Here is a 14333-nt window from a genome sequence, read left to right as displayed (position 1 = left end):
TCAGTAGTTAGAAGAGAGCGTTTTGTTCCTCTGTGAGCCACCCTTTCTGGTCTCAGCTCCCACTGGAACTGCAGACCTGGTGGCCATGCTGGCTGGGACTGCTCCTTCCTGATCCCCAGCACTGGGGCACTGGGATCCTTCAGCACACTGCTGCAGCCCGTGGGTGGCTGTTGGAGCAGAGAGGTGAGATCTGAGCTGCCCTTGGAGCCCAGCTGCTAATGTTGGTGGAAGGGATCCAAATACTAGCACATGGGCTGGATGCAGCTCAGCCGTGGGGTAACCCCTGCTGTACAGCAGGTATGCGCTGGCCATAAATGTAGTCCCCTCTGTTACTCATGCCCCCACCCTAAATGTTTTATGTAACCTCGTGAACTCCATGTAGCTGTAATCTTAAAAAGCTTGTGGCCTTTGCTAGACTTGCATTTTAGGCAAGAGGCCTGGAAGAACCAGGCCATCTGTGGTGGTAATGAGTTTCTCATCCTTTCAGAAAGTGAATAGTCCCTTGGTTGCCTTCCCCATGCTGACGACTGCATGGGATTTTCCTAACTTGCATGAAAGTGGAGGATGGAGCAGTGCAGTTAGGGAGACCATGGTATGAAACTACTATATGACCCTTAAATTCATCTGTCAAACTGCTGCCATTGTAGGACAGGTGAAACAACAGATACTGAGCATGGAAAGATCATCTGTATGTGGAGCTATAGCGCAGTCTGTAAACGATGCCCAGATCTATGCAAAACCAGAGGTGCTTCTGAACCAGGTGTTTGCTGTTGAGTTAAGCTTTTCCCTTCCCTCTGGGACCATCAACTGACAGAAGCTCCCAGCAGACCAGGTGGCAGAAGTTAACCACCAAATACCTGCTGGGGGCTGCTTTTGCAGGGACAATTTCTTATCTGTTTACACTTCTGCCTCCATTTCTCTGTCTTGATCTCATCTGACCCCTCTGCATGGAGTACTCCACTCCTCCTTCCCTCCTTCTTGTTCTCTGTCATGGGGTACCCCAGCCCTGCAGCAATGGTTATGCCACAAAGGTCTTCACCAGGCTCAGCTCCTCTGGGGAGACCCCGACTCCCTCTTGGCCCGCTCATCCTAGAAATCCTTCCTGCTCTCCTCCCACTGTCCAGTGCAGCACACGGGCAGATGGTTTCTGTTGCAGCTGTCAGAGTGCTGTCAGAGTGCAGCTGCATAGCTGCACGCTGGGACAGCCGAACGGTAGCTCCCCTCATCCTTCACACTGCACCCAGCCTTCTTCCGTCCTCTCCCCAGTGTGACTGTGCACAGGTGATGGGCTCCAACCAGCTCAGAGTGAGCAGGGACAGCCTGGGTCGTGCTTCTCTCCCTTGCACAGAAATTTTAACAAGAGCTCTGCATGCACAGGTGAGTTAGAAAGTCGAGCAACGGGCATGCTCCAGAACAATCTCTTAATCTCTCAGTGCATGAAGTCTTCACCCCAGCCCTCAGGTTTAACCTTTGAGTGGTTCTGCTGCATTTCAGGTCTCTTGTGAGTCTCTCAGCAGTGACTGCCACAGCATCTGTATGTGGCCCCTATGGGAAAACTCTCTGTTGCTGCTGGATGTTGAGGCATGTGCCCAGGGATTGCCTTCCCACAGGTATAGAGTGTGTTTGAGGTAGCAGCAGCATGATAAGCAGATGATAAGGGAAGAGCAGTATTGTGAAAAGGACCATCTCTTCATGCAGGGACTGGAATCTTGGAAATACCCGATGAGAGATGTGCGTGGACGTGCATCTCCCAGTATCAGATGGTTTGTTCCTGTAGCCAGTCATCTGGTCACACAGAAGAGAAGGCGTCTGTCTGGAAATTGCATTTTCACACTCCCACTGTCTGGGTTTTCAATTCAAGTACTGCCCCAAACATGCATCTGCTTTCCCTTCCTTTTTCTTTTTCTTTTTTTTTTTTTTTTTGGCTTTTACTTCTTGCTTCCCCCCCCCACTCCGTTTGAAGTATTTTTCTGGACCAAAGTGATCAGGAAAGAATAGCAAGGGTCCCTCAATTCGTGTCTGCGTGCTCTGTTCTGCCAGACTCCCCCCAAGGTCCCACAGCTGGCCCATGTGCTGCTTATATGGATCCCAAACCATATCCACCTCTCTGCCAGGATGGACCCAGGATCTGAGTTTCAGCTTGGTGATCCTTACCAAACCACTTTTTTTCAGAAATCCAGGGCATGAGAAACAGTGTAAACACTTTCTAGTTCTCACAGCTCCGATTCTCCGCCCCCCACCCCCACCCGCCCCATTAATCTCAGGTTTCAGCAGCAGCAGTGCCCCTCTGCCAGCCCTGTGTGCCCTGGGTCCCCCCAGGGACTGGGATCTCCCTGGAAGAGTCACCACACAGCCTTGCTGGTTTGTTTGGTACGGGGGGGAGACACCAACACTTGTTCTCGTGCTGCCAGTTCGGCTCTAGGAAGTCTGTGCTCTTCCCACTGTGTCAAATGTGCTCCAATTTCAGTGGGATTTCATTTCCACCAGTAGTGGTTCATGTGGTGCAGCCCAGCTTCTGGGCTCAGCCTCGCTCCCTGCCAGAGAGGTTGTGTCCTGGAGAAACCAGCCAACTGCAAACAGTATGTGGGGCTGATATCATTGCAACTGATCTTGGCCCCATGCATGGGAGAAACGAGTCTTGGCAGAGAGCTGTGCTCTGCTCTGCTCTTTCCCTCCCGCCTGCAACGTGCTCCCACAGGACTGCACCAGGGACCCACTCCCACTCCAGGTGGCTCCAGGGCTGACCAAGCCCCACCTGGTGTCTGCCCCTGTCATAGCTGCAGCCCATTAACTCTGATAACTTTGGGCAGGGCTCCCCCGTGCCCCCAGACCTCACCAGAAATGCCCATGCACAATCCAGGGGAGCAGCTTGTGGCCTTTCTGGGGAAGGGGACGGAGGCTGGTGTGGAAGAATGACACCACCCGCATTTGGTCTCTGCCTATGCAGCCCTGCACTGCAGATCACAGCCTGGCTCTGCTGCCTCTTGTTGCTCTTTCTCTGCACCAGGTCATTAGTGGGAGAGGCTGAGAGCCTTGCCATAGCCCCAGCCCATCTGCCAAGCATGGAAACCACTCCAACACCTTGTCTACTCCACTAATAAACCATTAATGGTGATAAAAAAGTTTGTAGGAGACCAGGTCTGAGAACTGTGGTGATGCACAGGGCAGGCCAGAGCTTTGTCCATCCTGCTGCCACCGGGTCTGCAGGAAAGTGGGAACATGCACTGGAGACAGATAAGGAGAGGAGGACGTGCAGGGTCAGGATCTGAATTTGGAGGTGACACATCTGCAGCTGCTTCTGATTGTGACGGTGTAACTCATGGCTGGGAAAATCCCAGTTAATTGGTGGAAATTTGGATCAAGCGGATTAAGAAAAGGAATGGTAACTTGCCAAGATACGTCATTCGTACTTTAAAGTATGCATCGGGCTAATAAGCACACAGTAGGAAAAGAAGTTGACGGGTGGGGACCCATAAATCTTTCCAACTTCACGTGCAAGACGGAACTTACCTTGCCTTACTTGCCTGCTTCCACCTTCTGCTGCATGTGGTGCCTCCAGAATGAGCCTCCCCTCAGGTACAGGAGGCTGCAGAGGCAATGGCCAGAGCCTGGATGCTTGACTCAGGGCTGCTGTGGGTGAAGCTCACCCATCTTTGGTGCATCATTTCCTTGGTGCATCATTGCTTCTCAGTGCATTTACCACTGTGGGATCTCATGAATGTGTAAGCAACTTGCTGCTATGAGACACTGTCTCTGACCACAAATTGTGAGTATTTAGGCAGTCAAATGTGTTTCCGTTCCCATGCTGCTGTTCTGGTTATCTTGGTGCAGGTCAGAAGGCATGGTGCTGTGATTTGCAAAAAGCCCAATGACTTGATGTTTTGTTCTTGTTGGGAGGGCTGCTAGCCCAGGCAGAGGTGTAGGGAAAATGAACAGAGCAAGTCTGAGAGCAGAAAATGCAGGCTGGCCTCTGGCATAACAAGCCCTCACCCTGCAGCTTCATCTAGCAACTGTTACCTATGATTAAGAGTCCGTATCAATCTTGAGGTCATGAAAGTCATACAGACCATGAAATCCCCATGTTCAGTGTGGAAATACAGCATTTGATGCATTTTTGTTTGAAATGCGTTAAATCTGAGTTAGAGAGGCTGCAGGGACTGCTCTGGGCCCTGTCAGCCAGGAGTAACTGAGTCGCTTCACCCCCTGGCCAAGCAGAGCACACAGATTCACCACCATGCATAACATTTTCTCCCCGGCTCATCCATGACAAACTGTAAAAATCGCAGGGATGTTTGCCACGGACAGCCTGTGAAATCAGCCTCCTCTCTAGGAATGAGAAGCTTGCATAGCTGTGAGCCTGGGCTTTTCTGCCTTTTGCGTGTTCTCTGCCAGAGATCAGCACCGGAGCAGCAGCTCAGAGGCAGGATGATGGGACAGGGTGGTGGGGCAGGGTATCAGAGCTTGCCTGAGCAGTCTGTGATGTGCAAGAGGAATGGGGAAGCAGAGTGAAAATAAGAGGCTGCAGTAGTAGTGACTTCTCTGTCAGCCTGGCACTTGCATATTTGCTGGGCAGGGGTTTAATCTGTCAGGGACTTTCTTTCATGCACTGTGTTCAGCACAGCCTATAAAGCCACTCTCTGGGTGAGAGTCTCTGTTGGCAAGTAAGATGTGTTTTAGCAGCCAGATAGCGCTGGGGATGTCCCCGATCGTTCCAGCCATCCCATGGGATTCCTGCTTGCACCTGTAGCCAAAGGGGAAGCGGTGAAGTCTGCTTTGCTGCACCAAAGGAGCTGCTCGTCACTGCAGCAGGGCTCAGGGTCTGCCTCGGGTTTCATACAGCTCCGCTGTTTGCAGCTACGGTTTCACTAATGTGCTGATTGATAACTCTCTGGAGTGCATTTTCACTTCCTGTCCACATTTGTCCCAAACTCAGCTCTCTCTTTGACATTTCCCACTTGTGGAGCAAAGATTGGGGTTTGTCCGAAAAAGGGGCATGTCAGAGAGGCCAGAAGCAGCTCCCTCACTGAGCACGGTGGCCTGGCAGCGTTTGTTTGTGCGAGGTAGAGTTCTCACGCTCTAAATATACAATCTGTGATAAGGGAAGGGAAAAAGCCCAGCATGGAAATATTCCCTCTGTAAGAGAAATAATTTGCTGCTGCTAAAAATATATGTTCATATTATTCCTGCCTTGGTCTCTAGTTTGATGGGAGAGAGTGCACGCAGGCTGCCCTCAGGGGACTCGGCTCCGCTGCAAATACCCAGAGCTCAGCAAGGCTGTGTGTCCGCTGGGGCTGGAGGATCACAGGGGGGCTCGGCATCTTCGCACTGTTTTATCATCCCCATCTCTTTCTCAGGGCAGTAAAGCTGTGGTACAGGGTTACCCCAAAGGTCATAGTCAGTAACCTCTAAGCAGGTGCTGACAGTGGGAAAGGAAAGTGATCCGCAGCATTCCCAGAGCAGCTGGGAGCCCCTTCCCAGCCCTGTCCATGCAGCGGCAGGAACGGCTTTGTTTGAGGGAGACGCGTGCTCAGGGTGGTGGGATATGTGTAATCCCTTCCTGTCTCATCTGTGAGCGTCCCGGGCCCGGTGCTTCCTTCCCTGATTGCTGCTCCCGGGACCCCCGTTCCCATTCGCAGTGCTTCCGCGCCCTGTGGGCCAGTACAGCAGCCGCCCCGCGGGGCAGCGCCGGATTTCCCAGGGACTGCCCCAGCCAGAGACAAAGCCAGCCCGGCAGAGTCCTGCCCGCTTGCTTTTCCGCTGCTATCCGGTACTGAGTGAGAAACGAGCGGCGTTTTCTGTTAATTCAGGGGCCCACGTCCTCAGCTGTGGCTGTCTGGAAGTGGCTGTGTTGCCCAGAGAGCTGTGCCCTACGCTCAGCTGGGACCCCAGCCCACCCAGCCCTTTCTCTGCCCCCAGTGCCACTGCTCACAGTCACAGAATCACAGAATTTCTAGGTTGGAAGAGACCTCCAAGATCACCCAGTCCAACTTCTGACCTAACACTAACAGTCCCCACTAAACCATATCCCTAAGCTCTACATCTAAACGTCTTTTAAATACCTCCAGGGATGGTGACTCCACCACTTCCCTGGGCAGCCCATTCCAATGCCTCACAACCCTCTCAGTAAAGAAGTTCTTCCTAATATCCAACCTAAAACTCCCCTGGCGCAACTTTAGCCCATTCCCCCCCATCCTGTCACCAGGCACGTGGGAGAACAGGCCAACCCCCACCTCGCTACAGCCTCCCTTGAGGTACCTATAAAGAGCGATAAGGTTGCCCCTGAGCCTCCTCTTCTCCAGGCTGAACAAGCCCAGCTCCCTCAGCTGCTCCTCATAAGACTTGTTCTCCAGATCCCTCACCAGCTTCATTGCCCTTCTCTGGACTCGCTAGTCCCTGTGGTTCTTATTATCAGGTGAAATCCTTCATCTTCACAGTCTGGGTAATGAGACCTGTTCTGTCACTTTTGCATCACAAGGTTACCACAGCCACATGTATCTCCTGACTGTTATTTGTGAAGTTGCATTAGTTTACAGCTAGGTCATTATTACGGAAAATAGAATAGATTCAGTTCAGGATCCAGCAGCTGGACCATTTGGCAGGGAAAACATCCGTGTGAAAGCTGAAAGATGCCTTTTTTGTTTACATTCTAGTTCAGACACCCTTACCATGCTTATTTCAGGAACGTAATGAGAATAACTGTTGCCACTCAGACAGGTGCTCCAGAATGACCTTTGCACCATGTGCACTGGTCGCTGACATGGTTTTGAAGTATTGTTTGCTTTGCCAGGTTTGCTCACGAAGGGCAGTGTCCACAACTTGTGTTGGTGGGGGCTAGAAACCCAGGCCAGGCTGTACTGCATCATGCCAAGGTGGGTTTTTGAAAGGCTTCTGCAAAGCCTGGAGGAGGATTGAAAGTATTTCTCCTCTGTATGTGCTAAGCAATGTGGGTGGAAGTGCTGACAGAGAGCCTGAGGCCCAGGAAGCCACACTGGTGGTGCAGAACACACCACACCCCGATGTGCTGCCATAGCCTGCGCCTTGATGCAGCTGGGGGGCGATGAGGAGGGACAGCCGTCATGCCTGGCGTGATGGGGCAGCGAGCAGGATGTGTGTATTTGAAGAGGAAGTGTCCATGAGGCAAGGGTTGGATGCACTAATCGCTACGTTTGGAGCCGTTTAGCTCAGGTGTTTTAGCTCAGGTTAAGTGCTGACAGAAAAGCAGAATATTGACCTCGTGTCAAGCTGGTCCCAATGCATTTCCATGTGGCCTTTGGGGAAGGGTTTTGTTTTGCTTCACTGCCCTGTTTGTACCACTGGGTGAGTCACAGCCCCGTATTGGCCCGGCAGAGCCCGCAGGTTTCCTCCTGACCTCGGCAGGGCCAGCCAGGACCCAGCCTCCCCCCGGCCACAGCCTTCATTCAGCTCCAAGCTGTGCTCGTGCTGTCCCACGTCCATCCTGGCACCATGTCAGGAATGTGCACGCCGGGCAGGCATGGCAGGGCGGGGAGCTGCTGCAGAAAGAAAGGGAAAAGCTGCCTCCTTGCTCTTCCTGCTTCAGACCCTCTCCCATTTCAATCGCTGGGAAAGGCAGGGCTCAGCCAGCTCAAGGTTGTGTCCTTCTGCTGCCTGGCCCCAGGCCAACGTGCGTGAGAGCAGCTAGACACAATAACCACGTGTCACACGCAGCATTGCTCCCCTGCGACTCAAGTAGGCATGCAGGCAGTGCTGGGAAGGGATTAGCAGGAACGAGGCTGGTGGTGGGGCTAAATTGTATCAAAGCTATTAAATAGGTATCTGCCAGGTATGCTTCCAAAAAGGCAGCCTCATATACCCTGGTACACTGGGTTCTGGAGTGCAGAAGTTCTGCCTCATCAGGAATTCAGCTGCTCAGTGGGATGTGAAGAATATGGGGAGAAGCAGCCTGCACACACAGCCTGGATGCAGACTGGTTTAAGCCAAGGTGACAAAAGAGGAGGCTTGAGCCTCTGCTCAGCTCATGCCTTAAGCAACCAAACGCTGGTGAGGACCTGCACTGCTCCTGACCTCAAGCCCAGGCAGTATTTGCCTGTTGGATGCTTTGGCTTAATGCAATGTTTGGTCCAAAAAATTGGAGCAAAATCAGATCAGCTTCTGTGCCAGCAAGTCAGGATAGCAATAGTAAGATGTATTATTTAGGGTCACTTGGTAACTGTTTTAATACAGCCTTTATCTTGCTTTGAACACATGGAGTATGGAGCAGATCTTAACGAGTGCAGACACAGCCAGAATTATTTATTGGTTGCTGCTTGTCAGACTTGCCCTGCTCATCCGGCCACATGCTGCACCCAGGAGAAAGCCTCTGCTGAGGGCTCAGACACTGTAGGATTTCTTTTCCTTTATTCTATGATGGTAAGCGGTCAGAGTCTGTCCTTATGGATGGAGATGGGTTTGGGAACAGAGCTAAGGAAGAGCACAAGTCCTCTCCCTCCCTCTGCCCTCTGGTCATTGCTGCACTGGAACAAGTCCATATGTTCCTGGGTGACTCACACCAGCCCTTTCCAAAAAGAGGAAAAGGAGACGGTGGTGGTTTATAGGAGAAGGAGATGGCTGTTAACAAAAGTGTTTGGGATAATTATGGAAAGACAGTGGGTTGGGTGGTAAGAAGAGATTGGCTGCAGTTTTCCTTCAAGGCTCTATTGGGCCATCACTTTGGTGTTGGCCTTCCCCAGGCAGTTAACTTCTCACCTGGCTCCTGGATCTCCTACCTCCTGCAGCTGGAGCAGGGGAGTAACAGTGGATTGTGTGCTTTCAGCTGGGGTCTTCATGTCCACACAAGTGGTGGGACAGGGAGATGGCCAGTGGCCCTGCACTGGCCCCTAACAAGCCCTATGGCTCAGCCTCACTGGACGTACACACTGCTGGTTGTTTTTTGAAGATGTGCTAAAGGATGTTGGAGGAGCGTGAGGTGCTTGCTTATAAATCCCAGTCCTGAGCCTGTCTGCCATTCCTCTGCATTGTGCTCAGTGTGGAGAACATACGCAGAGAAGCACCCCTGCTTTTCTGATGGTCTTGTCTTTAATTGTTGCTTGCTTTCCTGACTCTCCTCCCCTGCTAAGTGAGACTGGGAACCCACGCTGCAGCCATGCTCTGGGTATGTGCCGGTGACAGACGGTGCCATGGCAAATGCCTGGAGCACAGGAACTTCACAGCCTGGAAGTGGCCAGAGATGTTACGTGACACAACCAGGACGACAAGGGAAGGTGGAATAGACCCTGGCCTGGTCTCATGAGCCCTGACTTAGCACCTGAGCCTCACAGTTCTGCTGAGGGTTATACTTTTTGGGGGAAAGTCCTTGCAGGTCTTCAGTGGGCACCATGGGCCATGCCCAGTGCAGCACTGCTGCCAGCACAGCCCGGAGAGGCTACGTGTCCTGGCTTTCAGCAGTGGAGTGGCTGAGCCAGGGCACGTCAGTTCACTGTCTTCAGAACTGCTGTGACCCACAGTGAGTTCCTGTATCTCATTTGCCTCCTCAAAAGCACCTTCAGACCCATGAGTCAGTAAAAACCCCAGTGAAGTCACTCTGGCTCCACCACAGGGCAAACCCTCAGGAGCCACAGCTCCCAGCAGCACAGTGGTCTTCTACAGCTCCCATCACCATGCTGCTCCAGAGAGCACATATTGTTAGAACCCAGAACCAGTGGGCAAGGGCACTCATCACATCCTTTCTCTATGCCTGCAAGCTCCTCGGCACCACTCAGACCTGCTCCAAGACACGGCAGCCCCATGGTTAAACAGAGCAGCCTGCAGTACGAAACCTCAGGCCCTGAGAGCAGAAACTTGCAGAGCAGAGCTCTGCTGGGCTGGGACGCTGGGGCTCACTTGTCCGCTAGTAACCCTGGCCTCGGGTGCCTTGCTGCGACCCAGGTAGAGCAGGGTTAACGCCAGCAGTGTCCCACTGCAATGGCCTTTTTATCTGATGAGATCCAGCGCATTTCCTGGTGGAGCAGTTTGCGTCCGGTCGTTAAGGCTGCTTGGCAGCTGAGCAGAGAGGAAGGCTGGAAGTAAACAGAGGCGCTCTTGGATCGGTAGCTGGGAAAAGCAGTGAGAAAAGGCATGGGATTGCCGTCTCCAAAGCCTTCTTGCTTCCTCGCTTCACAGACAAACGGCTTCCTGCCAGGGACAGTGCACACAGTGCAGCTCCACAGCCACCAGCCCTCTGCCTGGCCAGCTCAGTGCTGCGCATGCTCTGCCTCCAGCAGGGGCTTCCACTGAGAGAAACTCATCGGGGACTTGAAGAGCTAGTTGGGTTTGCATGCCTGATTCCACGAGACCCCACAGAAAATCCCAGGCTGTGTTAATCTGCTGCGTTGACCTCTTGCCCTTGAGTCCTCTCTTCACATTCAGACTATCTCACCTTGGGTGTACTGCTCCTGGACAGGATGATGGGGCCATTTTGGCTGCTAAATTCTGAATTTCTGGACTTTCCCCTTTCTCCTTTGAACCACTTTGAGCATGTCCTGGACGTTCCTAGAGCGAATGAAAAATGTGTTTCTAGATCTTTGGGATCAGATAGGAAGGCATCATCTTTCTCAGCAGCTGAGGGCTGAGTCATAAGTGAGGACTGGACTCTCCCATGGCTAATTAAGCAGTGAGAGAAAGACCCTATCCCTCTAGCTGTTGGTCTTGAACAACAGCAACTCAGCGGCCCAGGTACAGATTTCAGCATCTGATTTGGACAGACAATGGTCATGGTGCTGTGGACTTCCCTGCAGTCACCTCATCTCTTCAAAGTTTTCCTCTTTTCTTATTCCTAATGCAAAACAGTTTTTCTCATAACTTCTCCCTGGATTTGGGGAAATATTAGTATACAAACTCTAAGGCAGTCAGGAGGTCAGTCTTTCTTCTAGAAAGGAGACATATACAAAAATGGCCAGCTAGACTAAAGAATGAGAGTTTGTTTGAGTCCATAGTGCTGAGCATGTCTGCCAGAAGGACTTCCCAAATAATGAAAACATTTGCCTGTTTCTGATGTTCTTTATCCTGTACATTAAAAACAAAAACAAAACAAAACAAAACAAAACAAAAAAGAATAAAGGAAGTTTTCAGGCTTTTCTTTATAACTCTGTATTAAATCATGTCGCTGGTGATCAGCTACAGAAATAAATAATCCATCACATGGAGCTATAGCTGAGGCTCAGGATCTGAACTCCGCTCCAGTCTATGCAGAGAAGGAAAGCACTCACCCAGTCTAATTCAACAGAAATATCCTTAGTTTCTCATGGAGGCATGAAATAAAAAGGGGGCTGTTTCCTCAGCCTGAGCTTTCCACTGCAAGGTCAATAATCACAAAATGCACCAGACTGGAGGGTACTGGGATCCCAGTCACAGCGTTTTCCACGTCACAGACTTGTTCTGAAGCCTCTCTATAGCTGTGAATGGAAACCGATAATGACTTCACTGTTTTGCAATGTAGTTGCTGCCGGCCATGCAAACAGCAGCCTTTATCCTGGCGGTGAATTTGCCTTAGATTCCCACTGGGGCCTCATTTGAATTTCATGTCTCAGTGCAGAAGGGCAGTTGGCTGATTTCACGTTCCCACTGTCTCAGCTCTTCTCTGCTTTTTATATCCATGGACTTTCCTGGATTTTCCCTGGAAGACGAGTCCAACCTTCCATTTTCCCTTTTCTTTCATGTCATTGCTGTTTCTGCCAGCCATAAGGTTTTTGAACAACCAGGCCATCACACCAGCCATTAGTGTCACATAGATACCCTGGCTCATAAGCCACCCACTCCACTTGAAAACCCTCGTCCCACACAGTGATGTGCTAGCTGCTGAGCTGAGTACCATTCAGAGAAGGGACGAGCTCATTGTTGCTGTCCTGCAGAAGTCCAGACAGGCCAACTCAAGCTGAGCTCTTCGCTCTCATGAACAGACTTGAAGATTTGGGCTTTGCTATTGGCATGTGTTTTTGGCTGCCATACAAATTCCTCTTTTCCCTTGAAAAATAACCATACAGTTGAGAGTTCTACCTCAAGACTGATGTTGTGTGAGGGAGCAGTAGTGTACACACTACCAGCACAGAACAGCATGTTCATTACCTTCTGCGGTGATGTGGGACATCATCCAGATCCAATCCTGGAAAATGAAACAATTCTGTGGTTCTTCTCACCCTGCTCTGTTATGTCCAGGCAGCTTGTGTTGTTGATCTGCAGTTCTTTAACCAGCCCTTGGGATTGTTTAAGGACCCTTTGCTCAGCCACATAAACCAAGAGCCACTTAATGGTAAGAGATATTTGATATCAAGATTTCTGTATTTACTTAAGAGTGAAAGGCTCTACTTCTTCAACAGATCCTCAGTGCTGTGTATCTGAGGGTTTCCCTTCAGTTTTGCATCATGGCTGAAGTGTTTGAAGGAACCAGTCTGTCCCCAACACAACTCAAGATGAACAAGAGGCAGCCAGAGTTAGACGGGGCTGAGGCAGCAGCGTCCCTTTCATGTGTCTGCCTGGCTCAGCAGCCTTGTGTTTCAGAGGCAAATACAAGCCCTTCTTCACAATGCTTTTGCTCCCATTTGGCTGTCTGGGATTATGTCTCCATTGTGCTTTGCATATTGGTGAGTGGTTATTCCTTTAGGATTTCCTCCTGAGATGGCACAGCTTTTGAGGAAGAGCCATACCCTCTGGTTTTCCTGCAGCCTGCTCTGCCCCAAGCCTGGGCCTCACTTGAGCCTGTCTCTAGCTTCCTACCACTCCTCCTTCTTCCTCCTTGGCCCATGTAGTCCAAACCAAGTGCATGTTCACAGGAGATCTTGCCAGGCTCATGGATCAAAACAAAATATTTCGAGACTTTTTCATGAGCTTGTTCCCTGAATCTGTTCCTAAGAAGAGCCAAGTTCCTGTGCCGAACAGTTTCCTCCTTGTTACAACAAGCACACGCTTGCCTTAGGATTTGCATGTCTGAATCCTTGCTCACACCGCGGTGAGGTGCGGCTCCATGGGTCCCGCTGGGAGCTGGAGGGGGATGCGGGAGCGTGCTGTAGGGGAGCAATGCAAGACCAGGAGAGCATATGCCTGGATCGCTGGGCGGAGGGAGGACATTGCGCTGTCTTTCGTGGGGAAATGAGTGTCAACACCTGTTTCAGTCTATGTGCTTGGACTCCTGACCCACAGTAAATTCTGTCCCTGGACATCAGTCCTGTACTAGCCTCTAGTCTGGAAAATGTTTCTTGACAGGAGCAGTAAGTAGAGCTAGACCGTCCTGTGGCAGTGTTGGGGGAACCTGCAGTACTTTAAGCTTCTTGCTCCTTTCACGCCATTTGTGCCCCTGTTGATGGGCACTGGGGCAGGGGGAGCCCTGACAAAGCACAGCTGCTGAGGAGCATCACTAGCAAGAGCCCAGCCACGTGTTCTGCTGGGTGTTTGCAGCAGAAACTGAGGTTCCCTTCTTGGCTGAGTGCTGCGCCCCAGCTTGGGCTATAATAATCTCTGGTGTTGCTCTGGCACCAGGCCATGGAGGCTCCCAAGCCAGTTTCTCACCACCAGTTAATGAACTTGCCGTGTCTCCTTGGAAGGCAACCAGTTTCCTATAGGTGCTGGTAGAGCTAAGGAACCAAATCACGTGGAGGTAAAGTGGTCTGCAAGGTGCCAGGGATACAATTTCTGTATCTTGGCTGCTCTTAACCACTAGAACCAAGTCAGTGTGTGACCTTTACTGTTTTGTATAAACATCAATGTGATTATAAGGTATCACCAGGCTCTGCTTATTCCCAGAACATGTGTCCAACTTCTCCTTCAGTGCTGCAGACCAGCTGAGGAATCTGATTCTGCTTTTCTACCCAACACTGAGATAGCTCAAAGGCCATAGGACTTTCTGAACTGAGGAGTTAGCTGCCCACAAGATAGAGTGTGAGGTTCCAGCTTAATCCGTGAAGTTGAACCATGAGGAAATGTCAGTAGAGACATTTAGCCTCCATCCAAACCCAATAAGTCTCTCAGCTGCTTTGAGGTTTTGCCTGGGTCTTTCCATACAAGATCCCTTCCTGGCATCCCTCTGTGTGCTGCAAAGGAGGAGGAGGATATTGCTCTGACTGCAGGTCTCATGAAGCACAGACAGGGCATGGCCACCCACATCCTCCTGGTGCTTAACATTTCTGTGTCTGGGTGCAGAGCAGTTTTGTGTTACACTTGCTCCGTTTGCCAACTGCAGTGCTGCAAGAGCTGGAGTCTGTCTGAGAAGTGTTTTGGGTTTCTTCCTGATTTAAGATAGTGAAGGGAGACGGGCCTGTCCCCACCTATTGGGAGGAAAAGATCTGCCCTGAGCATGCACAGAGGGAGGGCAGACAGCTAATAAATAA

At 51.1% G+C, this 14333-nt stretch overlaps 1 protein-coding gene across 3 annotated transcripts in view; it reads left to right on the top strand.

Moving 5' to 3' along the window:
* Positions 1–14333, top strand: part of EXD3 (exonuclease 3'-5' domain containing 3) — a 295919-nt gene that overhangs the window by 198616 nt on the left and 82970 nt on the right. The window lies entirely within an intron of this gene.

The sequence above is a fragment of the Netta rufina genome (assembly GCF_964035555.1).
Source record: "Netta rufina genome assembly, chromosome: 20".
In the NCBI taxonomy this organism is placed as follows: domain Eukaryota; kingdom Metazoa; phylum Chordata; class Aves; order Anseriformes; family Anatidae; genus Netta; species Netta rufina.
Note: the sequence above shows the minus strand (reverse complement) of the source record. Positions and strands in the feature narration are given on the sequence as shown.